Raw genomic sequence first — 25,963 nt, 5'->3', positions numbered from 1 at the left:
GAGAGAAGATCTTCACCAGCCATACAACAGACATATCTGAAACATACCCACAGTTCAAAAAAACTGAATCTCTCAAAAACAAATCCTCAAAGAAACAACTATTCCATTAAAAAGTGGGCTAATATCCCTTGGTTATCTCATATTGTTACAATATTTCACCTTGTTATTTGATATATTTTATATTTGCTTAATTGGTTATTTGAAATTGGATAGGGAAGGGGGGAAATCAAGATAAGCGGGGGGAGGGTGGGAGGGAAATGGGGACCATGTCATGAGAAAGAGTATCAATGTTTGTGAAGTTATGCACCTTCTATCTGGTGAATGTAATGTAACCCTTCTAATAATCACAATAAAAAATTATTTTTAAAAAAGTGGGCTAATGGCTTAGAGACTTCTCTGAAGAGGAAATAAGAATGGCCAATAGACAAGTGAAAAAATGCTCAACACCTCTGGCCATAAAAGAAAAGTAAATCAAAACAACTTTGAAATTCCACCTCACTCCAGTTAGGATGCCCTTATCAAAAAAATCTGATAACAGCAGATGCTGGCAGGGTGTGGCCAGAAGTGAAATCTACTACACTGTTGGTAAGAGTGTGAACTTGTTCAACCACTCTGGAAAGCAGTATGGCAGTTCCTCAAGAGACTAAACATAGAGTTCCCCTATGAGCCAGCAATGCCACTCCTGGGCATTTACCCAGATGTTCAGAAACAAGGCCATACTAAAGCTCCTAGCACAACTGCATTCGCTGGAGTATAATTTACCATAACTAAGAAATGGAACCATCCCAGATGCCCCTCAGTAGATGAATGGGTCAAGAAAATGTGGTATTTATGCACAATGGAATTCTATGCTGCCGTCAGAAAGACCAATACTGCCCCATTTGTAAGGAAATGGAAAGACTGGAAAAAAATCATATTAAGTGAAGTAAGCCAGACACAAAGAAACATAGGCTCCATGATTTCCCTCATTTCTAATAATTAGTATACATCTAGGATTCTCCTAGCAGAGGATCAAAATAACTCAAAAGCTATGTGCACAGAGCCATATGAGATGATGCTAAGCAAAATGAACTCCAGGATATGGAAACAAGAGCTTTTTCTTTGTGATTGTTGTTAATGTACTACGTGAAGTTATTTCTTTTTTCTTTTTCCCCTATGTTTTATCTCATGCTGTTACTGTATCTGACTTTGGTACCTGGTACATTATGTATATGATAGTTTGATTATTTGAAGTAGGGAAGGAAAGGAGAAAAGATGATTGGGAAGGGATGGGAGGAGTGAAATTGAAAGAAAATCATGGGAAGGAATATCAATATTCAAGAAGTAATGTACTTACTATTTATTACCTGGTAAATATAACCCCTCTAAACATTACCCCACCAGTAAAATACAATAAAAAAGAAGGCTGTTTTGAAGGTGCCAGGAAGTCAGGGTAAACTTTTTAAATTTATTCTAAAAGAATGGCATTATATATATATATGATAGAGGAATTTTTGTTTGGTTGGTTTTTTATTTGGTGAAGATTTTGTGACTGGTGGTGATTTTTACTGTTTTCTTTTGTTTGATTCTGGTCTTGGGATTTGATCTCAGGGCCTAGGTGCTGAGTTCTCTTTTTCGTTTTTGTTCAAGGCTAGTGCTCTATCATTTGAGCCTCATCTCTACTTTTGGCTTTTTGGTGGCTAATTGTAGAGTAGAGTCTCTTGCATTTTCCTGCCCAGGATGGCTTCAAACTGTGATGCTTATTTCTCAGCCTCTTGAACAGATAGCATTATAAGCATGAGCCCTCTGATGTCGTTTGTTTTCTTTCTCCTGGCCCTGGGGCTTGAACTCTGGGCCTGAGCACTGTCCATAAGCCTCTCAACCACTTGACCCACAGCACCACTTCAGTTTTTTCTGAGTAGTTTATTGGAGACAAGAATCACACAGACTTGCCTCCTCAGGCTGGCTTTGAAGCTCCATCCTCATATCTTAGCTCCTGAGTAGCTAAGATTACATATGTGAGCCACTGGCATCTGCTTTTTTAAAAAGAATATTTATTTTTATTTGAGTTTTCTTTTTGGACATTCATTTTTAATGCAACTTTATTGTCAGGTTGATGTACAGAGGGATTACAATAACATACATAAGGTAGTAAGTGCATTTCTTGTTGAACATTATTACCCCCTTCAATGTTTTTCTTCCACTTTTCCTCTCCCCCAACCCCACTGTCAAGTTGTAAAGTTCATTTCCAACACATTGTCTTGTGAGTATCACTGTTACATTGGTTCACCCATTTGAGTTTTCTTGAGACCAAGTTGCTCTGTGTAGCTCAGCCAGATTGACATTGAACTCAAAATAGTTCTGCCTGAATTTTCCTACCAGTTATGGTTCACAACATGGACTCAACAAGATATTAGGTTTTAACTGGGAGACAGCATGCTAGGGACTTACACTGATACTGGCATTTGAAAAACAATTACCTCTACAAAACCATTAATCACACTCAGCCTGGCTTCTAGGAGGACAGGAGCTAGAACTCCCTCTTAGTATTTCAGTATTCTCCTACCACATCCAGCAAGGTTCATATGTGAAATAGAATATTCAGTAAAGGACCCAGGGTTCAATAGCTGTTTAAACTTTTAGTTTATTTTTGACTCAAACAGGAAAGTCCAGCTGAATGTCAAAGAATCATAATGAGCTTTTACTTGTGTTTGCAAGCCCTAAATAAAACTCCAAAAAACCACACACACACACACACACACACGCACGAGAGAGAGAGAGAGAGAGAGAGAGAGAGAGAGAGAGAGAGAGAGAGAAGTAAGTCCACAGAAATCAAAATGTTTATCATGCCTTTTCCCTTCTGTCCCCATGACAGTCTGGCAAAGGTAATCGATTTGGCAGAGTATCATAGAAGGAAGAAGAGAGATGCTTGTTGCTCCTATCCATTTACTTTGGAGAAAAATAAGAATAAAAGCAAGTGTAAACAGCAGCCACATTTTCTGAATTCAGCCCTAATCCTGCTCTCAAAGAAGCTTCTAGAAGAAAAAAGAACTTTCAGGAACGGGTAAAGGAGACTAAAGACAAGGCCAATAAGAAGGAGAGGAGAGTCTTTAAAAGACAGGGGGAAAAAAAGGAAATCAAAAAGACTTTTAAGCTGAGTGCTGGTAACATATCTGTAAACCTTGCTACTCAGAAGGCTGAAGTCTAATATTTGTTCTTTGAAGCCAGATTGAGGAAAAAAAATCTGTAAGATTTACATCTCAATTAACCGCCAAACAAAAAATTGGAGATGTGGCTTATGTGGTATAGCACCAACTTTGAGCAAAAAAGCTGGGGGATAGTAAACCCAGGCCCCGAATTCAAGCTCTAGTACCATCCTACACACACACACACACACACACACACACACGCACACGCACGAGCACCTGAAAGTTGTATGGCTGAGACTTTAATTATTATGTCTATAATGGAAGCTGTTACAGAATCTGACATATTATGTTTTGAAATCTAAGTATTTGGTGAAGACATAAAAGTTGAGTTGTCATGAGAAATGTAGTTGATGAGAAGTTGATGGTGCTAAATGTCAGGCAAAATGTCTCTAATCTTCAGTACTCAATTTTTTTATGAAGAAACAGGAATGACAAAGTGCAGCATGTTAAAAATTTGCTTTTACATCTGTAGCGGGAGTGGGAAGAGATTATGGGGAGCAGGAATACAGTCATCAGAATAGGATAAGAAGAACCTGATGGTAGGGAGCAAGGATAAAATAGAAAAAGAATTTTCTGAACCTGAAGATCAGTCTGATATGAGAAGAGAGAGATATTTAGGGGTCTAAGATCATTGGAGGATTTGGAGTTCCTACAACTGGAAGATAGCAGAGTCAATCTGACCAAATGAGGGAAGAGGGTTCTGAGTTCTTGTGAAGTTGAGGTCCATGGCCAAATGGCGAAGCAAGTGGAATGAGACAACCATGTAAACAATCAAGACAAAATGAAGGAAAATAAGACAAACCTGATTCAGGAGGAAATACAAGATGATGTCATCAACGTCAACATCAGTATGAACTCAGCTCGTGCTAATGGTAATGATAACTAACATTTTCTGAGAGTTACTATGTAGCAAATAAGTTGAAATTACATAGACCTTTTCATCATAATGGTATAACTTTTTATTTTTTATTCATGTAGACAAAAACAAAAGAAAAGATTATTGCATTCATAATCACTCTTCCATACTGAGGTGCCAGTTTCCCCAACAAACATCTCACACCTTAAAAAAAAGTCAGGTCACCTATAGGAACCGGAAAAGTCAAGTGACCTCAATAGATCTTTTTTCTCAAAGACCCTGACTTGTTCAACAAATCTTGCTAGCCATCCCTCAACATTCTTAATCCAGAACAGATTTTTAAAGTATTTATGGAATTTAAAATGTATGAAGGTTACTGACAGAAGTACACAGAATACACTGTAGTAATAGACACTTAAATAACTATTTCATAGAGCTATAATTTACGCCTCTCTTAAATTGCATGTTAATTCTCTAAGATTTTTACATCCCACAATCGATTTCTTCTCTAATGTTCCCCTATCTTTCCATGCAAACCTATATGTGATTCCACTGATTCTCACTGCTTAAAATGTATATGTATGTAAATTATTATTCATTGGATCCTTTTGCATTCGAGATATAAATGCTGAATCAAGTGTCTGTTTTAACCTGACTTGATTATGCCTAAATATAAAATATAAATTAGCATTTTACTCTTGGTTGTATTTATTGTTGTATTATATCATGAATTAATTAAAAATATATATGTTTCAAAAACACCTAATTTAGAATTCACATGTCTAGACCACTGTAGGGTCAAAATTGGTAAAGATTGAATGATTTACACTAAATTTTTAACAGGACATAGTATGTTCTTATTGATTATTTTTTAGATTTATTGTGGATTTTAGTGCTGTATTAAAGGTTTAAAAAATAGGAAATAACCAGGTTCCAAGATGTCTGTGCTTTGTCACATTGCCAAACATCATTTTTCTAGTCTATTGATGTGATTGACATGTAGATATGATTCAAGGGAAAACCATTATTAATAGGAAGAAAAGTTATGACTATTGAATCATGACACTTTGCTGTTTTAAGTAATTTGCTGGCTCTGTGTTCTCAAAGAGAACATGCTTGAAATGGAGAATAGGTTAAGGACTGGGCACCTTTAAAAAAAATCCCAACACTAATGGAATGAGATATTGAGATTTAAAATGAAGTAAGTACCCAGGGATGGAGAGTATCAGATGGCAGCAACACCAAATCAAACTCTGTTTCTAGATTCCCACTCTTGCTCCTCCCCCACCATCCTCATCTTTGGTTCCCGGAATGTGAACCTACCACAGCTGTCACAGGAATGAAAATTATGTCTGCATGATTGACCATGAATTATCCAAGAAATTTCCTTTGGTGAAATATGTCTTACCTACAAAAACTGAGACGGGGACATCACTGAAATACAATGAGATACACAGTGGGAGTGATTCAGTATTTTATTCTCTACGTGCCAACTTAGAGCTGATTTAAATGTAGACCCTATGAGGAAAACCATCTCAGCATTAACCTTATTTTGGCCCACAGATACCTTTTCTATCCTGTACCTTTGTAATGGGCCCTCCTGTTTCCACAGCCTTAAAAATAACTGGGCACTTTGGGACAGAGGAAAGCAGATGATAAGGGATGACTACAAGCCTACAATCCATCACTATGATTATAGCGAAAAATAATTGACAATATCCTAGTAGTGATGCATCATCCTTGGAATCTAAGTAGTCTATATTTGAAGTGTGCCTTGATTCCATTTCACCATTATATTCTGAATTTAAGTTCTCATCATTCATTCCCTGAAGTTAAAATTGAACCAAAGTAGAGTTCCCTGTTCCTAGTCTTCCACAAATAAAATGATGCATGTATGCATTCAGAATAACTTTTCATAAGCTTTCTTCAGGCACACCATTTCTGTCTTGAAGTCTTTTGAAAGCATCCCTCTGGTGGGAAAAATCCCATTTCCCTAGATCCTGCCCAGCTGGTTCCAGTCTCTCTTTCAGTCTAATCTGCTTTCCCTCCTCCTTCAAGCTCTGGCTGGCCCATACTGTTAGCCAATCCCTAAACATGTCCAGTTATTCGTTGTTCTAAGCCTTTGCTTCTGCTGTTTCCTCTATCTGGAATGTTCTTCCAATTCTTCACCTGGTGAAGTCTTTCCTCATGACCTTTTCAATATCTAAGGAAGCTTCCTTCTCTGTGAAAAAAAAAAGTATGTTTCTAAGAAGAAGTAGTATTGCACCCCTTTGTTTTCCCAGAACACTATCCTGCTAGAAAGCCTTCTCTCAGTGGGTCATACAGTCAGTTGAATATCTTCATTTCTCCATAAAAAGGTATTTAAACTTTTGTGTAAGCCCATTCTAATTGCCTTATTATTTTGAGGACTTACCACAATGCTTGACATATGATAAGGGCTCAAAATTTACTCATGCTTGTAGCATTCGGTTATATTTTTATTTTATAAAACACTCATTTTAAGGCAAGTAGAACAGTACACTTAGATATTCAGAGATTCTTGACTGAATCATAATGAAAAAATGTTTCTAGCTAGGGAAACACAACTAAAGGTCTACATGTGCTAGGATTAAACATTAGCATGTAAGCATGCATAAAATATGATTCCTGATTCTTATAATGTTTCAGACACATCTGAAGAACTTACACATAAAATAATATCCACATTCATTCAACAAAGATTTAAGGCATTCTAGTAAATAGCAAATAAATATGTATTTCAGATATAGGGAAATCAAATAAATAGATACTTCAAGTAGTTCAAGAAGTTCAGGAGATGAGATTATGAATTAGGGCAATGAGAAAATATTTCACAGGGATGGTAGAGGGAAATTAGATTTATCATATCATGATTATTTTCTCAAAAAAATTAAGGAGATGAATCACACAGGTAAAAGATGATAATGACCAAACAGATTATGTAATGGGGAAAGCAAGTAAATCCTTTTGGAAAGATTATATCTAAATAAGGCTATATTGGCACATGGACTAGAAAATTAGCTGGAGGTTAATTTGCAGAGAATACAAAATTAAAGTTGAAAAAAATGACCTTGTTTCAGACATATAGGAAAGGTATCGTAAGTTGGAATATATAGAGTAACATGTCCATGAAAAACTTGGAGAAATAAAAATAAAAATATATTTTTGACAAACCTAAAACAGTACATGCTCAAGTGGAAAATGGAATGAATTGGAGAGTAAGTAATACATGAAAAAAAAAACTTCTAGGCAATATAATTAAGCAAATGTAAGTAAAATTGGTTTTGATTATAGAATACTAGGTATAGGGTATGAAATGGAAGTTTGCCTCGATTCTATTTTTTTCCTTTTTTTTTCAGTACTGAGATAAGCTTGCCTTCTACTAATTGAGCCCTGGCCCCAATCATTTTTGCCATTATTATTATTATTATTATTATTATTATTATTATTGCCAGTCTTGTTATTGCCAGTCTTGATTTTTTTTGTACTCAGGACCTGAGCACTGTCCTTGAGCCTAGTTAGCTTTAGGTTAGTACACAACCACAGCTCCACCTTTGGTAGTTTTTCGTAGTTCATTAGACAGTCTCATGGATTCTTCTGCCAGGACTGGTTCAAACCATGATCCTTGGATCTCAACCTCCGGAGTAGGAGTAGCTAGATCTAAAGGCATAAGGCCCAGATGCTCATCATGCCTTACCTAATTTTGGGGTAGGCTCTCATACATTTTTGTGTAGGCTAGCCAATCCTCCTGAGAGTCAAAGGATGACCCATCATGCTAAGCTTATTTGTTGTCTAGTGTGACTTCTAACCATGATTCTTCCAAGTTCTACCTCCTGAGTAAGAATAAAAGTGTGTCCAATGAGAAAGGGTATCAATGTATGTGAATCAATGTACCTCCTATCTGGCAAATATAATGTAACCCTTCTATTAATTACAATAAAAAATATATGAAAAGAAAAAAAAATAAAGGTGTGTCCAATGACACCCCACCAGTTCAACTAGCTTTTCTTTCTATATTGAGAGTTGAAATTGGAGCCTCATGCTTACTAAGCAAATAATAGAGCATTGAGCCATGTATCCAGCTCTTTTTCCTATTAGTAATTTGGTTTCAGATCCTACGTCCAAAACAATTTAAAAGCAAAGGAAAGAAAATGAAGAAGAGAGCATAGGAAGGGAGAGGGGAGGAAGAGAAGAAAGAGGAAAGAAGAAGAAGGAAAGATAAGGGAGAAATTTTGGGAAATTAAAGGAAGGGAAGAAGGAAATCCAAAATGAGAATTTAGAAACAACTTTCATTATTAGTACAAAAAAGTGGGACAATGAAGGCCTTTTTAAAGCATCTTTTTATAACATATGCCTATGTTACCCAGAAGCAAAAAGCAAAGTTTATTATTGCATCCCAGGTTTCTTTTGTTCTTAGCACATGGGTCTTACAACCAGTCCTGTTCAAAAATTTCTAGTAGTTATAGCAGTTACAGCTTCAATTAAGAGCTTGGTCAGGCATAGTGGCTCACACCTGAAATCCTAGCTACTCAGGAAGCTGAGATCTGAAGATCATGGTTCAAAGCCAGCCTGGGCACTACAGTTCATGAGACTTTTATCTCCAATTAACCACTGGAAGTGGTGCTATGGTTCAGGGGGTAGGGCGATATAGCCTTTAGCTCTGGGACAGTGCTTAGGCCCAGAGTTCAAGTCCCAAAACCAACACCACCACCACCAACAAAAATTGATTCTTCTCATGACATGGCTGCATTATTGTGTACTTTCTGTACACTCAGAATTCACAAGTAGAACATTATAAAATATTGTAGGCTTTGTTGTAGATAAGACAATGCCTATGTTTAGATCTTTTGTCTGGAGAAGAAATCTGAAGTTTGGGGTCTATTTCAGTATTGTCAAAGCAGATAGTTGTATCTGTAACTGTTGCTTCTCTCTGGGGCAGCAACACAGGAATGGAGAGGGACACACAGGGCCAGCCTGTAGTCCCCCGGGAGCCGAGCAAGATGGTAAGTATGGATGACCCAGCCCTCCTCCAATTACCTGGGAAGAAAAAAACCATGCTGAGTCAGAAGCAGTGTTAACCATGGAAGCGCATCAGATCTCTCTGCTGATCTCTGCTGATCTGATCTGCTGTTCTCATCTCTTTATTGCATCAGACAATTAGTTATATACTGTTGGGGTAGGAGAAGGTGGGAACTGGGAAGCTAGCCAATAGGAAGAGGGCCACCGTGCTACCACTAAAGGTCTGGGTGGGGCTTTCAGGTACTGAGTGGGACAGGTGCAGGAAAGCGCGGGAGACCTGTGCTGCTTTGAGACTCACGAAGCTGCGGGGGGGCTCAATCGAGTCAGTACACAGAGATGCCTTAAGAGAGGTATGCAAGGAGTGAATGCTTGGCCAAAGCCCTTTAATTGCCGCTGAGCCAGAATCAGGCCTCAGAGATGGAGGTCAGGCCCCAACAATTCCCCCTTTTTTGTTTATTAGAACAGGGGGACAAGCGCGCAAAGCCCCTGTCTTAGGTCATCCCCTTCAGGGGATCTTACCCATCACTGAGTGCTCTGTGGCCTTCTGTCCCACAGTACAGATCAACCCGTGGCCTGTCTTAGGTTGTCCCTGCTCCAGAGATCTTACCCGTCATTGGCTCTCGGGGAGACATCTAAGGGGAGTCGAGGGATCCCTCCTCGTCATTGGGCTCTCGTTGGTCATAAGGGTCATTGGCATTGGTAGCAAGCCTCTGGTAATGCACCTGTACGTTCATCAACTGAATGGATTCGTTCATCAACTGAATGGATTCTATCCTGCTTTGAATGAATTGTAACCTTATTGATAATACAGGGCCCAAAAGTTAAAAGTGAGAACAAGAGGAGTATAGGACCAAGAAATGGAAGGACATAGGGTAGCCATCTGTGCAGTCCGGTCCAGAGGGAGTTGATGATGGGTATCTTGACTCCAAGAAGAAACAGGATCAGCACTGTAAGGTCCATTATTTATTCTGAAAAAGAAGAGAGAGAGAGAGAGAGAGATCCTCAGGAGGCAGAGAGCCTTCTGGGTCCTCATCAGTATTATTGGGGTCCCTCCATATTTGGGGACAATATTTAAGATCCCTTGCAGGAACCCAAATTGGCTTTGTTTCATTAGTGGGGAAAACACAACCAAATACTCTTCCAGATGTAATGAGGGTATCTGGACCGCTCCACTCTCCATTAAGGGGGTCCTTCCATCAGACATAGACAGTTCCATAGGGAATAGAGGTTGTCCAGTGTTTCTGGAAGGGTGAGAGATGTTCCCCTTTGGCAAAATTTAAAATATTGAGAGTAAACAAGGCCATCTTTAGCTGATCATGGAGGAGGGAGTGTTCCCCCTCTATGTTTTATTAATTGAGATTTAAGGACATGGTTATATCTTTCTACTATTGCCTGTCCTCTGGGATTATGAGGGATGCCAGTAAGAAGTCATCAAGAGATTTGCTTACAAAACATGGACCATTATCGGTTTTTATTTGGTCTGGCAATCCAAGAGTAGCAAAACATTGAAGAAAATGACTGATAGCATGTTTAGCTCTCTCCCCAGAATGGGCTGTAGCCCAACAGGCATGGGAGAAGGTGTCTATTGTTAAAAAAATGTATTTAAGTTTTCCAAAAAAGGGAAAATGTGTAACATCCGTTTGCCACAGATTATTAGACCTAAGGCCTAAAGGGTTAACGCCGCCCATTTGGAGTGGTGGAACCTGTAAGAAAGGGCGGCATGACTAACAGGTCCTAATAAGCTGTGGAGGGGGGGGCTCAATCGAGTCACGTACACGGAGATGCCTTAAGAGAGGTATGCAAGGAGTGAATGCCTGGCCAAAGCCCTTTAATTGCTGCTGAGCCAGAATCAGGCCTCAGAGATGGAGGTCAGGCCCCCACATGTACCCACAGGACCACTTTATAGGAAGGCTAATGACAAAGATACCATTATAAACCTTCCACTTTTGTGTAAATTCCCACTCAAACACTGACATAATTACTTTCCTTAAATTGAAAATGAATCATCAGTTTATCTGCTGCATTGCATGTATCCAAAATTATCTGATTGACATGCAAAAAATAGTTTAGATTCCCAAATGATCCAAACTGAAATGCAGGAAAAGGCCAAGTAGCCATAGTAGTTTTATTTGCCCTGACATCATCATTTACTATAATGGTTGAGAACCGAGGCTCTCAAATCAGATCATCTGAGTTCAAATACCTCCCATGTCTATTAGTTCTCAAACAGATCGGTTACATTTCTCTTCTCTGAGTTGATCTTCCATAAAATGTGGATAATGATTGAATCTAACACCTCACAGAGTTTGAACATTAAATGAAATCATGCTTCCATAGCAGTTAGAACAATGCCTAATACAATTTTTAAGAGTGTTAGCTAAAATCGTAATAGATGATACATTCTATTCTGTTTCTTCAATAGTTGACATGTTTTTGAATTCTTTTACTGAATTCCTAAGTCTAAATAAACAAAAAACCCGTTACCTTTGGGAGGGTGAAGGCTTATTAATAATCTGGCAATTGGCCTGCTAGATGGAAGCAAACAGTGACTCATCTAAGAGCTAATAATCAGAACAGGTGACAATCTGGAAAGGAGGTTGACCAATCATTTTATCTGTTACTCCCCTTGCACATTTATCTTGCTATTGTTTGCTTATGTTTTATCTACAAAACTTGGCAGGCTTGTGGAATTGAGCTTCGTGGATGCTAATGTTGCATTATACAGCATCCATTTCATAAGGCCCAGGGCTTGACTCAATGTTCTGCTGTTCCTGTCTTTACACAAGGGATCTTGTATTTCCTTTCTACTGGGTCACACAAATAGCTGATGCTATCTATCTATCTATCTCTCCAAGGAATATTGCTCAATGTATTGAAAAGAAGATATTTATGAAAAATGAATGAATTAAATTCATGGACAAATAAGTTACATTGAACATCTTCTGTGAATAAATGAATGAATTAAACACATATATGAATGAATTGCACTAGATGCAGTCAACAAATGAAACTTTCAAATCTGTTCCCCAAAAGAGAAAATAAATATCTTAGCTAGAATCCCATAAAGGAAACTTCTAACCATTACCTAGGATGCCAACCTTCCAATGGTATAAATCACAGGACATTGCTTTACTGGGTTTAACTTTTGACTCTCATCTGTGTTAATGGACATTGGAGGAAAAATTAATGGCAAGGCTGAGCAAAACTTGTAGTATTCATTTTGATAACTGGATTCAGTCACATTTACTTCTTAAAGGTTATTAGTTATTTTAAATAATTTTGTTAAATGCTCAAGAGGGAAAATGAAGACATATTAATAAACACACAATTATACAGGTTAGAGCAACAATGCAGTGCTGGTCATTCAAGAACCCTGTGCTAATTTTAATTAGCTGCTTTCCCTTGCTTTCAAATGTAATTAAAGGAGCTTAGTTGTGCTCAGTGATGCAAGCCACCTTATTTAATCACTAACATTATTTCCCTGAACTATTAATGATTTTCAAAATGCTTGTTTATGCAGAATTAGAACAGTAATTACCTTACCAGTTAATTTTGTACCTTCACATTTCACACCTAGCTCAAACGTCATTCATTTACCATGGCTTCTCTGTCAAAACAAAGAAATGCTTGTTCTAAATGTGCTTCTGAGTGCCAAATTGAAAGCCAAGTTTTGTAACACTAATAAAGTAGCTCCCAAGTGAAACAGGTGTAGTAATTTAGACCCTTCCTGTCTCGAGCTTGCACGTACATGCTATGTCTTTTCTTTATTAGCTTTAAAATGAGAGCTTGGTGTGCAAAATAAGCTATTTAATTCAGACTTGTGGAGCAGAATATAATCTTTAATTTAAACTAGTGCAGTAAAAAGAGGCCTTTAATTTTAACTGGCATGTGCGTGTGAATTTGAATTAATAATCCAGAAAATTGAAACTGTTTTGCTGCTATTGCTGAATATTGCTGATCTTCACATGCCCTTAGCTTCACTCACTCGATTTCTCTCCCAAACCATGGCTATCTCCTTCCTGCCCATCTCTTTCTGGTTTTTTTTTCTTGGTATGTAGCTGCTTTATGCAAAACAGATTTTTCTGAAAAAAAAAGTCTCAGTTGATTGAACCCCCTTTAGCAAAGAAAAAAGCACTTTAATAAAAATACTAAGTCTGTATTAATTTAGTTTACAAAAGAATGTAATTGGTGTATTCATTATAAGTACTTTAGACGTAATTCAAGTGTACTCTGAATTCATGCCTGATTGAATTGGTAGATGGGAAGACAATCTACCCATATTGCCTGTGACAAAACCCTACTGAAGCCAGCTATATAAATGCCTTCTCTGATGATTCTTCCCACACCAGGGACATGAGATTTGGATATCATGCTAACAACACTTACACCTATGATATTGTATTGATTATGATTAGGGCACTGGATGACATCTATCCTCCAAAGCTCTTGCACTGGAGGGAGTTGGTAAGGGACCCTCTCCAAATGTTACCCTAACCCTTCTTCAATTCTGCTGCCCACCATTAGTTCTTATCACTGTACTATTAATTCTCCTGTGAATGCAGGGTTTTTTTTTCAATGGATAACACAATTCTTTGTTATAGTTATTTCCCTGAACATCAGCACTGGGAGTTGAAACCATATCTTTTTAAATATTCATCCGGGATGAAGTAACTTTCCAAGATGGAAATTAATACTAGAGACACGGATTTACAATCTACAATGCCAAATATGGAGCCATTGTGCAAAGTTGCGCTGACCTAACCGATTGCTAGAGAACTAAAAATGTGTACTGTGTGGCAAAAAAAGAGAAGGGATAATTTGGTTAGGATTAGGGAAATTACTGCTTTTATTTGACATCTATTTATAGTAGGAAAGGAAGAGAAAGCCTAAAGGAAAAAACAAACCAACAAAAGATAAGAAAGCTCCAGCAGACTTGTGTATCTGGGATCAAATCACATTGAGTTCCGACTCCTCTGAGTCAGTCTTTACTGACAGACTGACAGACTCCTCACAGCCTTCTCTTCCCCAAGAAACTTCAGGCCTCCCTCAGGGAGCTCTAAGCCATCTCATAAGAGATTAAGAGAGAGAAAGAGAAGCAAGGAGACAAAGACAGACAGAAAGACAGGGAGACAGTGGAAATGTTGTGCTCAGATGAGACCCCAGATGGAATCCCAGTAGCCTTTCCTTTCACTAAGCCAAATATAGATAGCTGATAGATAAATAGGCAGCCAGGAATAGATATGTATTTATGTAAATATCTATATGATTTTGCTAGTTCATGAAGCTCTTTTAATAGAAGGCAAAGCTTTTCATTAATTAGAGCTTAAAGTTTAAATTAAAAGAAGGCAATCGTCTGTGAAGGTAAGATTCATTCCCATCAGAATGTAACAGTCAACACATGTACATAACAATGTTGTGTGACTGCAACTAATTGGCTACAGAGATATGCGTGCACAGGTTTTTGCTAGCCAAAAGCTGAACTCCTAAACCAGGCTCTCGTGGCTCATGCCTGTAATCCTAACTATTCAGAAAGCTTAGAGATGAGAATCATGGTTCAAAGCCAGCTCAGGCAAGAAAGTTCGTAACTCTTATCTCCAAATAACCACCAGAAAACTGGAAGTGGTGCTGTGGGTCAAAGTGGTACAGTACTAAATTTGTATAAACGTGTACCGGACAATACCCAATCCCTGACTTCAAATCCCACAACAGACAAAAAAAAATTAACAAAATAAAACAACAAAAACTCAACTCCTCTACTTCTGCTTCATTCATAACTTGTGACAAAAAAAAACTATTTTCATCAGATTTCTTAGTCAAGGTGGAACTACAACTACATATGGTTCGTGATCCAATTTTTATGTTTTGTAATTTGGCCATCTCTTCCCCAGTCTAGGTTTTGTTAGGAAGGGCAAGTTCCTCAAAATCAGAAAGTATGTAGCATGTATTTGTCTCTATTATATAGGCAAGTAATATTCTTGGTGAGTTAAAAACAAAAACTTGAACCAGATGCCAATGCCTCCTACCTGTAATCCTAGCTACTCTGCAGGTTAATATCTGATGATCATGGTTCAGAACTAGCCAGGGAAGAAGAGTCTGTAAGATTTTATCTCCAATTAACCAGCAAAACAGTCAGAAGTGAAGGTGTGGCTCAAGTGATAAAATGCCTGCTTTGAATAAGAAAGAATCTAAATGGGTATACCATTCAGGCCCTTAACCTCATACTGGCACACACACCAAAAGAAAACCTTAATTGTATATTCAAGTATTATTTGAATTGTAGGCCAAACAAAGCTAAATTTTACCACACTTATATCCTATTTGCAAAAGCTCTGAATATAACTCAATAATATTCAGAAATGTGGGTATTTATGCTATAAGAAATGGGATTCCTCAGTTCACATCAAGGCTCCTTGCTGTATGATTTTAAGTTACCAAGCATGCTTATCATGTGGCAGTACTGTGCTAAGCTCTGGGAGAACAATTACTGAGTCTCCACCACTGCCCCCAGTGAGGAAAGAGGACACAAACTGAATATGGTGTGGTATGAATCACAGCAGAGAAAAAAAAAATCACTCCCCCTAGATTGTTAGCAACTCTCATAAAGCTCTCTAGGGTTGTTTTGTGTGTGGCTGGGGTGTGTGGGGGGGGCGTAATTTGTATTTTATCTCATATTCTGGCTTGTTCCTCACATTTAAGGTCGTTGTAGGTGACTGCTGAAGATCTTTTCAGTTTTAAAAATGTTAGCTAGGTTTTTCCTAAAGTAGTACTGAAATATATTCTATTATAAATTCACTTCCTATTGTTAAATTTTCTTGAGTACAGAGGAAAGCTACTCTTAATTTCTTGTATATTATTTCTACAATATTTAAGACTTTTAAACAATCATTAGATTTCTTTTTTCCAAGCTTATTTTCAAAGGCTGAAAAATAGCATTTCCATTCTTTAATAAATCCTTTCATAAATATAAAGTAAAATTTTCCAGGATACTTAAATGACTATCTTTAAATGACCTTTAAATGACTATCTTTAGTTTTTCTGTATCATTTTTTCATTTTCTTTTGCATTCCTTTCTTTTTTTCTTTATCCCTCTTCTCTAGCTTCACATTCTACATGGACAATGAAGGTTAATAGAACCAAGTTACTGTCCTTAAAGGCTTACAGTTTTATTAACAGAGAAAGTAAATAATTTGTTACTAAGGTTACCACAAAGTACCTGGGAGTAGAGGATGAACAAATAGGAATAGTTGAGTCAATAGCGAAAGAACTGAGGAAATGCATCCAGGAACAGAAGCCATGAAAGCAAGAAGCAAGAAAATTAAATAATGATGATGATGATGATGATGATGATGATGATGATGATTGAGTAAAAATAAATAAAAGTTGGTGTGCTTAAAGAATTCCAAGTAATCATCATTGGGTTGATATTAGAAGACACCAAACGATTATAATAGAATATAAAGGTGGAAAAGCAAGTTGGAGCCAGAGGCTGAAAGCCTTTGCATACCATGACTGGCTAAGCCATTATCTAGGACAATGTGAGACACATTAAGTCCTTTTAAACAGAGACATAGCTAATAAAGACAGATTTGTCTCCTCTCCTGGAGGTAGAGTACATAAAGTATGAGTTTAAAAATGAGAATACTCACTTATAATTCTGGCTTGTCCATTTCTTAAATGTATAATCATGTACACGTGTTTTAAAAGTCTCCTCCCAGTCTGTTTTACTATAGAACAGAATAATCAAATTCATCTCACTGATGTGTCCTACAAGCAAATTGCAAATTGCTACAGTATGATATAGCTTTCAGCCTTGTATTGAGGACATGTTCAGCAAATGTTCCTCAAACCACTCCTTTGGTTTCATATTGTGTTCATGTGTCTTGATGCCTCAGCCCACCCCACCCAATCAATGGCAAATCCTGTCTAGTATCTTTCTTGTGTCCACATTTTCTATTGATCTTTGTCTCCTTTATCCTGCTCCAGACTTTCATTCCCACATACTGGAACTAATTGTTGCACTGACCTTCCCCCTAGACTCAGTCACCCTCAGGCCTTCCTGGATAGATTCAGCTTCCTATAGCTCTTTGCTAGTCTTATCACAACTCTAGCTAAAATATATAGGTGGTTCTGAATACTTGGCAGATTTGAATCCAGATTTTTTTTTCAATTTCACATGAAGAGCTCATGATACCTGTCCCCATTATAACTTATTCAATATGGTTCCTGCTAATTCTTAGGTTTTAGTGAAATACATATGTCAGGTAAAAAGCCCAGTTGATCCTATGCTTTACCCATGCCATTCCTCTACCTGGAAACATCTTTCACCATCACTTCATTCATCTTGAAGGAACCTGACTTAGCAAGGAAAAAATGAGAGAAGTTAGGGGGAAAATGAATACTTGATGACTTCACTAAATCATAACAAACCAATTCTGGCACCACTTAATCACAGGACTTCTTAGTAAGTGAGACAGCAAGTTCTTTGGTGGGTTAGGCTCATTGGATTTGGCTTTGCATTACTTGTAGTTAATGCATCCTCTAAAATTCTGTAGCCACTCCCTAAATGAGCTCGCAAGTTGAGCATAACAAATAGGAAATAACTTATAAATAGCTATGTATAACTTTGAGGAAAATTAAACATAAAGTCCAGTATTCATGTCTCCATACTTTGTGCCCTAGAAAGTCAGGGGGTAAAGTGCTTCTGGATTCCTTCTTCCTGTAAAAGGGGCATATGAGATCTGCTGTTATTCTATTGATTTACTGCTCCTTTGTCTTCCTGGAAATTATTTTCTCCTTGCATGAAAACTGTTTTATAAAACTTTAGGTACTTAACATGAAAGGGAATAGGAAAACTTTGTTTTCAAAAATTTAACCCCTTTAAATTAACTGCTCTCCCTGTCAAGAAATATAGATCAAATTCTCAAGGGCAAAACCAAGGAATTTGGCAATTGTAACCATAAGTTAAAACTTATAGGATCTTCTTTTCACTTATCATTTTACTTAATGATTTTCGTTGTGATCACAAATCTCCTTTCCCATATTGTCGAGAAAGTCTGAAAACAATGAGTCTTTGATGGCACAGAGTTCCACTATGTGTAATCTACCTTGAAGTTGGTAATCTAAAAATCCATTTGCAAGCATATTTTTTAATCTTTGCTTGCTAATATGTAAAGTAAAATGTAGAAAATGGTATTAAAATAAGGAATGAATGAAGAGAAAATGTGAACGTGAAATCTAGAGAAATTAATTTTGTTTATATCCTAGCTTAAAGCTAGATCACTAGGATCAACCCTAAAAACACTTATTTGAGAAGGCTGATAGTTGCTGACTATTTAGTTGTTGTTCTCTATTCCCTGAGAATGCCATTGGTCTTTTCCCAACCCTTTCTAAATACGGTGGTAGCTACAGGATAGCTTGTCAGTATATGAACTGAAGTTGAATATCTCACCCCCAAGCCTATCTTGAGACTAGACGTTAGACTGACCAGCACTGACCCCAATGCCTTGTAGGATCTCATGCCTTCCTTGTGGACCACGCATCTGTTTGTATGTCCCAGGACCATCAGTGGATGCCTAAACCACTGATAGTACAAAGTTTGGGGTTTTTTTTTGCCATTTCTGGTGCTTGAACTGAAGGCTGGAGCACTGTCCTTAGGCTTTCTCAAGGCTAGTGCTCTACCACTTGAGCAATAGCACAACTTCTAGCTTTTTCTATGTATATGCTACTGAGGAATCGAACCTGGGTCTTTATGCATACTAGGCAAGCATTAGGCCTAACTCTCGGCAACAGTACACAGCATTATAATCTATTATATAGCCATATTCTCTGGCTTGATAGTCTGAGGTAAAGTAGTAAAACTAGCACAGATTTCTTTATTATTCATCACAATTTCATGAATAGTTATATTCTCACAATAGACCTTAGCAGCCCCAATACACATTAAAAACAAATTCTTATAAAACCAAGATCATTCAACTTGTCATAAAAGAAAGGATTTTACAGCTTGCCCTTGACATATGTGAATTACCAGCATCACTGCATTGCATTTTGTGGCTATGATATAACGGTCCTGGAACTCAAACCCTATAACGCTATGATCTGATAATTGACATGGTTACTAAGTGAGCAACTAGCAGGTAGCTCATGGAGTGTGGTTGTGCTGGACAGAGGGATGATTCACAATCTGGGGGTGGAAACAGAGGTTGTGAAATGTTGCCGTGCTACTCAGAATGATGCACAGTTGGAAACGTGAATTGTTCATTTACGTAATTTTCCATCTAATATTTTCAGTTCTGGCTGATTTGAAGGGTTGAAGCTAGAGGGGAAAAAAAAAACAGTTAAGAGATAATTTTTCTTGGGCAAGGTGTTTGCCCTACTGGTAGAGTGACTGCCTATCATGGCACAAAGACCCAACTCCGATTCTTTGGTACCACATACATAGAAAAAGCCGGAAATGGTGCTGTTGCTCAAGTGGTAGAGCTCTAGTTTTAAGCAAAGCCCAAGGATGGTGAGTGCAAGCCCCACAATGGCAAAAAAAAAGCAGAGATCATTTTTCTATTAAGTGAGAAGATGATAATAAGCCTCTGAATGATAATGGAGTGTTGTGAAGGAAAAACATAGAACAGAGCTGTCTCACCATGAATTGTTGCATCAGAGGAAATGAGGTTGCATTGTTCAAGCTACTGAATTGTGTTCGGATCTTTAGTTTCAACATTACTTAACTACACATAAATGCTCCTTCTCTCATGTTTTGGACTCCTAAGGCTTTAAATGATTTATCCCTGGGCTAAAGAGAATGTCTCTGCTCTTTAGGGTATTTATTCATTAAGATGACAACAATGCACTAACAGGACAATAAAGTTGCTTGAATGCAATCAGGTGCGTTATACAAGTTGAAAAGAATGACTTTCCTCACATCTCAGAATCAGAAAAATTTAGGAACATGTATTTATATAACCTGCTTTCTGCCCTTTACATGGTTGCTAGAAAACTCAAAGATATATTTGTAGTAGGACTTTAGAAAATGCTCTAGAACTATGGACACATAATCTGGGAACACTTGGCACTGGTTTTCATTTCTTCATGAGGTATAAATTGTGCCTTCTTATGAAGTATACATTCTGTCATCTCAAAGGACATAGAATATTTATAAGTCATTTCAATTCATGTTTGCTGATTCAGATCACCAAAATATGAGATTATATGAGAGAGAACATAATGTTTTTATGTTTATTTTGAAACAACCCCTTTCTTTAAAAATGAAGTTTTATGTGGCAGAAGCTATGAAACCCAATGGGACAATGCGTTCTGTTCTAAAGGTGATTTCAAAACAGCACCACTTGGCTAATCTACTTTGTAGCCTGCAATTTTCTGCTTTTTATAGGGGAAGAATATATTTATTAAGCTATTTATAGATTTTTAACATATAATTTACTGTTCTAAACACTCATTTCTTGATCTTTGCTCTTTCTACCAGACATCCATTTAGTACAGCATATATTATTCAACTGTCATAATACGAGAGGCAAAATGAAAACTCTTTTAATTTAGTACAAAATTATGTTTTAGTAACCCCTTTCCTGCTTTTTGGTTATATTATTTATATGTATAAATTAAATAAATCAGTTTTATAAGAGTTTTGACAAATTTTGAATGGGCTTTTTGTAATGGCTGCTACCTCCTACAAGTTTAATGATACCATTTGAGAAGAATTATATAATCACTGAAAAGATCATAGAATGTAGCACAGTAGTTGTGTTGTACCCATTCAAATGTGATCTGAAAGGTCAATTCAATTTAAGATTCAAATATATACCCTAATTTTAAAGCTAGCAAATGCCTCCTATGTAATCATGCATACTTTATATACAATAGTGGCAGTATTAGTCTAAAAAATATATATTGAACTTTACACTAAGTATATTTAATATTGAAGTATATTACATATTCTAAGGGGATTAGGAAATGTAAGGTGAAAGAAGATTTGCAATACTCCTACAATGTCCAAGATTCATAGTCATGGGGTGAGTAAAGAGTTCATAGCTACACAGGGTCTATACTGCTCTTAGAACACCATCTTGTGTCTGGTTAATGATTTATTCAAACCTGGTTGCAAATCTTCTATTACCTCTCTCATTGCAACTCATCTACCATTCACAACTGTCAAAGACTGACTCATCAGGACTGTTTTGGCCTCCAGACTTATAAAACTGTGTTCTTCTGGGGAGCAGAGAAAACTGTATGCACTATTGCTACATTCATTCCCATTCTATTCTCCCTAAAAAAGTGCCTGCAAATATATTCACCCAGTTTCTTAACTAACTCATCAAAGGACACATACCTGAATAATAAGTCAACATGGCATTTTAGAGATTTGTTTGTCATCGTTGATAGAGATGGGCCCTGAATACCTCTCAGCTCATCATGAGCTCATAGTACTGACGTTTATAAAGCAAAAATAAAATACACCAATTACAGCTCAGCAAGAATAAGTAATGAGAAAGCTTGCTGAAATTTCCTCCAAATGTTAACTGAGCAGCAACCACTTAGCTTAGTCTGAGAGGTACATTTCTCCAATACATAAAATTCATAGTGATGAGTGAATCTCAAGAGCATCATACTTCTGAGAATGGTACATAAAAATACATAGGGAACAGGCCGGGTGCGCTGGCTCACACTTATAATCCTAGCTACTCAGAAAGCTGAGATTTGAGGATCAAGGTTCACAGTTAGCCTGGGCAGAAAAGGACCTTAGATTCTTATCTCCAATTAACCTCTACAAAAACGGGAAGTGGGGCTTGGCTCAAGGGTAGGGTGATAACCTTGAGCTAAAGAGCTCAGGGAAACAGCCCAGGCTGAGTTCAAGTCCCATGACCCACAAAACAAAATTGTGTATTAAAATGCATATACTTAGAAGCTTCAGATGTTGCTCTCAAAGCATATGCATCTTCTCATAAGAAGAGGAGAGTAAGACATGTATTATTGTAATTATCAAGAGGCTATTTAATTTCAGGATGAAATATATGGTGTGTGTATGTAATTTTATATGTAAATATGTCCACACATAAATATAATATATATAATCTATACATATTCCTATTACACATATAATGTACATAGGTCTTCCAGTAAAATTTGAATAAAATACACTTCTCTTCTGTTTTATTTGATTTATACCTTAGAAATACTTAAATTGTCTTCCTTCTTTAATATCACACACTAGTGAATAACTTTTTTTTTTTTAGTCAGTCATGGGCCTTGAACTCTAGGCCTGGGTGCTGTCCCTACGCTCTTTAGCTCAAGGCGACTGCCCTACCCCTGGAGCCACAGCCGCACTTCCATTTTTTTTACTGGTTAACTGGAGATAAGAGTCTCATATTCTTTAGTGCCTGGGCTGGCTTTGAACTTTGATCCTCAGATCTCAGCATCCTGAGTAGCTAGGATTACAAGCGTGAACAGCATTGCCCAGCTTTGAATAAGTCTTATACTATATAATTTCATCAAGTAAACACAAATATCCCACTAATGAACTATTTTGTAAAATGCTACATGGCAGCCTATTCCCTCCCATTGGGCTTGTATTCCCTTTCAGTCTTACCCTGTGCTGCCAGAAGCCTCACAAAGGAAAAGAAAACAATGTTAGTCTGAGGCCATAGGGAGATGAAAGATGATAATGGTGACTGAGTTTCTGGATTTTCCCCTCTGCTCTACTCTAAGAAAAGCTGAAGCAAGACTGATATAGGACCATCATATCTTTTCAAGCCTTGGTAAGTTAGTCCCGTTTTTAGAACAGCCCTGAGGGTGTAGAATAAAAAACTGTGACACATAGAGACTTGTAAAAGAGAGATCTCCTCGACTGAGTGCTCTGTGCTGTGTCTCTTCTGAATGCTGAGCCACCAATCCCTCTGGCCTACAGTGTCTAGTACCTCACCTGAAGCCAGATTCTCAAAGGAGGAAATGGGTTGTTATTCTGTCAAATCCTTAGATATCAAGTGTGCAACGGTTATTTTGTTACTTAAGCACTGACATATTGAAGAAATAGAATAGCTAAGTTCCACCCTCAGCTCTGTCAAAAACAAACTAGGATCCTTCAGTCACTTCACTTCCCTGACAATTTGTCTTTTATAAAAGAGAATTCTTCACAACATGTTACACAATATAGTCCAAAGAACCTAGGGGTCTCTGAAATCATTTCGCGGTTTCTATGAGATTAAAAACTCTTTTTTTTTTTAAATAATATTAAGATGTGATTTGGTTTGCTGTCATTTCCACACAGGTGAATAGTAGAGATTATTTTTTGTTTTCCCAAGCTATCTAGAATATGATGTCATTGCAAATTAAATGCAGAAAACAATGTAAAAATCCAGTTGTATTTTATTTATTTATTTTTACACAAAATAGTAAGTGCACTGTAATATTCCTGTTAATGTACTAAAATATACAAATAATGAATAATTATGGGAAAATTTATACCTTCAAAATTGTATACAATAAATTTTTGTAGATGCAACTCAGACAAAATAAGCCTCTGTCCTACAATTCTCAATAATTTTTTATGATGGTAAACTATGACCCTTGAATTGAGATCTCCATCAGAAATGATTTCGAGACCTTGTCATCCCTACAACCTTTAATATTTTACATATCATTGAGTATTATTGCCTCAAGAAAATAACTTCATATGACATCTACTCTGCAATTTACCTTGGCCAGGATAGATAACAATCTATAACCAAACAATTGAGAATATTTTTAAATAGACAGCTCATGGTGAATAACTAATTGCCTATCCTGTGAACCTATAAGACCCATTATCTTCTAAGCAAACAGTCTGCATCCAATTACTTGTATCTGAATGGCTCTGCATTTTGAAGTCTCTATTCTGACACTATTCTAAAAATTTGTGCCAGGAATTGGCACCTGTCCCATAGAAAGCCACTGGTGGAACGGATATCACAGAAACCCAACCAGTGACTAAGAGAAATTTTGGGTCATTATGTACTGAATACTGGCATACTTAGTAAGATTTTCCCTTCGGGGTTTTGGGAGTGACATATGGAAAACTCTGTAGAAGTTAGCATGGCACACCTCTGCAAGCCATATGGATGATAAACCAGTGCTTTGAAATATAATAAATCCCAGAAGGCAGCAGAAGTTACTATTAAGCTGAGTATGGAGCTCACTGAAGATCATTTTTCTATTCCCTGGGTTTAACCTCCAAGACTATAGAGGACAAAGAAGGGAGGAGGAAAGAGAAGGAGAAGAAAGAAAATATTGATGACAACAAAGGATGAAGAAGAAGAGGTGGAAGAGCAGGAGGAGGAGAAGAGGAAGAGGAAGAAGAGAAAGGAGAAAAAAGACAATAGAAAAGGAGGAGAAGGAAGAAAAAAAGGGAGAGGGGTAGAAAGAGAAACTAAATAAAATAAAAAGACAAAAAAGCAACAGCTATTTACTAGAAGCCATGCTGTGAAAGAGAATACAAGCAGATAGAAAAGCCATCAGCAAATTAACAGAACAAAAAAGGAAATAGAGAAAGACTTAAGAACAAATTAGAAACTTCCATACATGAAGAACCTACTGCCAGGGTTATTGCCAGCCTGGAAGGATGGCCCCATGCATGTTGAGTGTTAAAATGAGTGCCTCTTCTCATCACATCCATGAACATATGCGATAAAAAATTTCTTTAAAATTCTAAAAGAGTGGGTAGGGCAGTAGTCTTGAGATGAAGACTTCAGGAACAGCACTTGGGCCCAGAGTTCAAGCCCCATGACAGACAAAAAAAATAACAGCAACAAAAAATAAACTCTAAAAAAACTCTAAAAGAGTATCACAGTAATATTATTTAAAATGTCAAAGAATGAGCAAAAGAAGTTGTGAATTTGCTTAAGGTGCACACACACACATACACACAAATATACACATGCCTATTTTGTGTTTTATATACAAGTACACAATCCATAGAGAACTATAGACTCCCTCATATTCAAAGAACCTGCTAAATAAAAATAGTCATGAGACAGCAGAGAATGCAGTTCAAAAACTGACTACCTCTGGTTCATGGTGAAACATAAATTTTATAATGCAGAAGGTAAAGGAATCAGGACCAAGGCTATAAGGGCAATGGTCATATGAACTCATAAGAGTTATACTCCTTGAGAACTTTCAAGAAAGTTCTCAAGAAAGTTAGATAAGCACAGCAACTGGGAGCAAAATCATTATATATCAAGATAATCAGAGTTCAAAATGTATTAAAAGAACCTAAAATTCCAAAGGGCCCTTGCATGTTTGCCTGAAAAATAAAATGTCTTAGGTTTTCTTTTTTTGTTAGCTATACTGACCAATGATAAAATACAGTACATAGAAAAAAGTTTACTAATTTTACCATCTATTTACTAACACATTTTGTTGCCTATTTATCCTTTACTTGATATGCTTTTTTGCTGAGTTTAAGGTAATTGCTTTGAGACATAGAGAAGGCACTCAGAAACATTTTAGAGAACGCCAGAGGTAAATAAAGACTGCTAGGTACATCAGAGACAAGAATAGAATAGATGCAGTCTATGCTTCCAAGGCATGACAATGGAGGAAATAAAAAAAGAAATTTCCAAAAGGCCAAACATCCATGCTCTCTGCTTTGAGAAGGACAGTACCACCAAGTAGAGTACTTCCACCAGCAGGGAGGAGGAAAGTGTTCATAAATCAGGATTTTTGACATCTGATAGGATCATAAGAGATGAAATTTGCAGGGTGCAGTGGCTCACGCCTATATTCCTAGCTACTCAGAAGGTCGAGATCTGAGCATCAAGATTTAAAGCCAGCCTGGGCACAAAAGGACCTGAGACTCTTATCTCCAATTAACCTCTAGAAAATGGGAAGTGGGGCT

Source organism: Megascapheus bottae, chromosome 6 (assembly GCF_031878675.1).
Source record: "Megascapheus bottae isolate mThoBot1 chromosome 6, mThoBot2.hap1, whole genome shotgun sequence".
Taxonomy (NCBI): domain Eukaryota; kingdom Metazoa; phylum Chordata; class Mammalia; order Rodentia; family Geomyidae; genus Megascapheus; species Megascapheus bottae.
Note: the sequence above shows the minus strand (reverse complement) of the source record.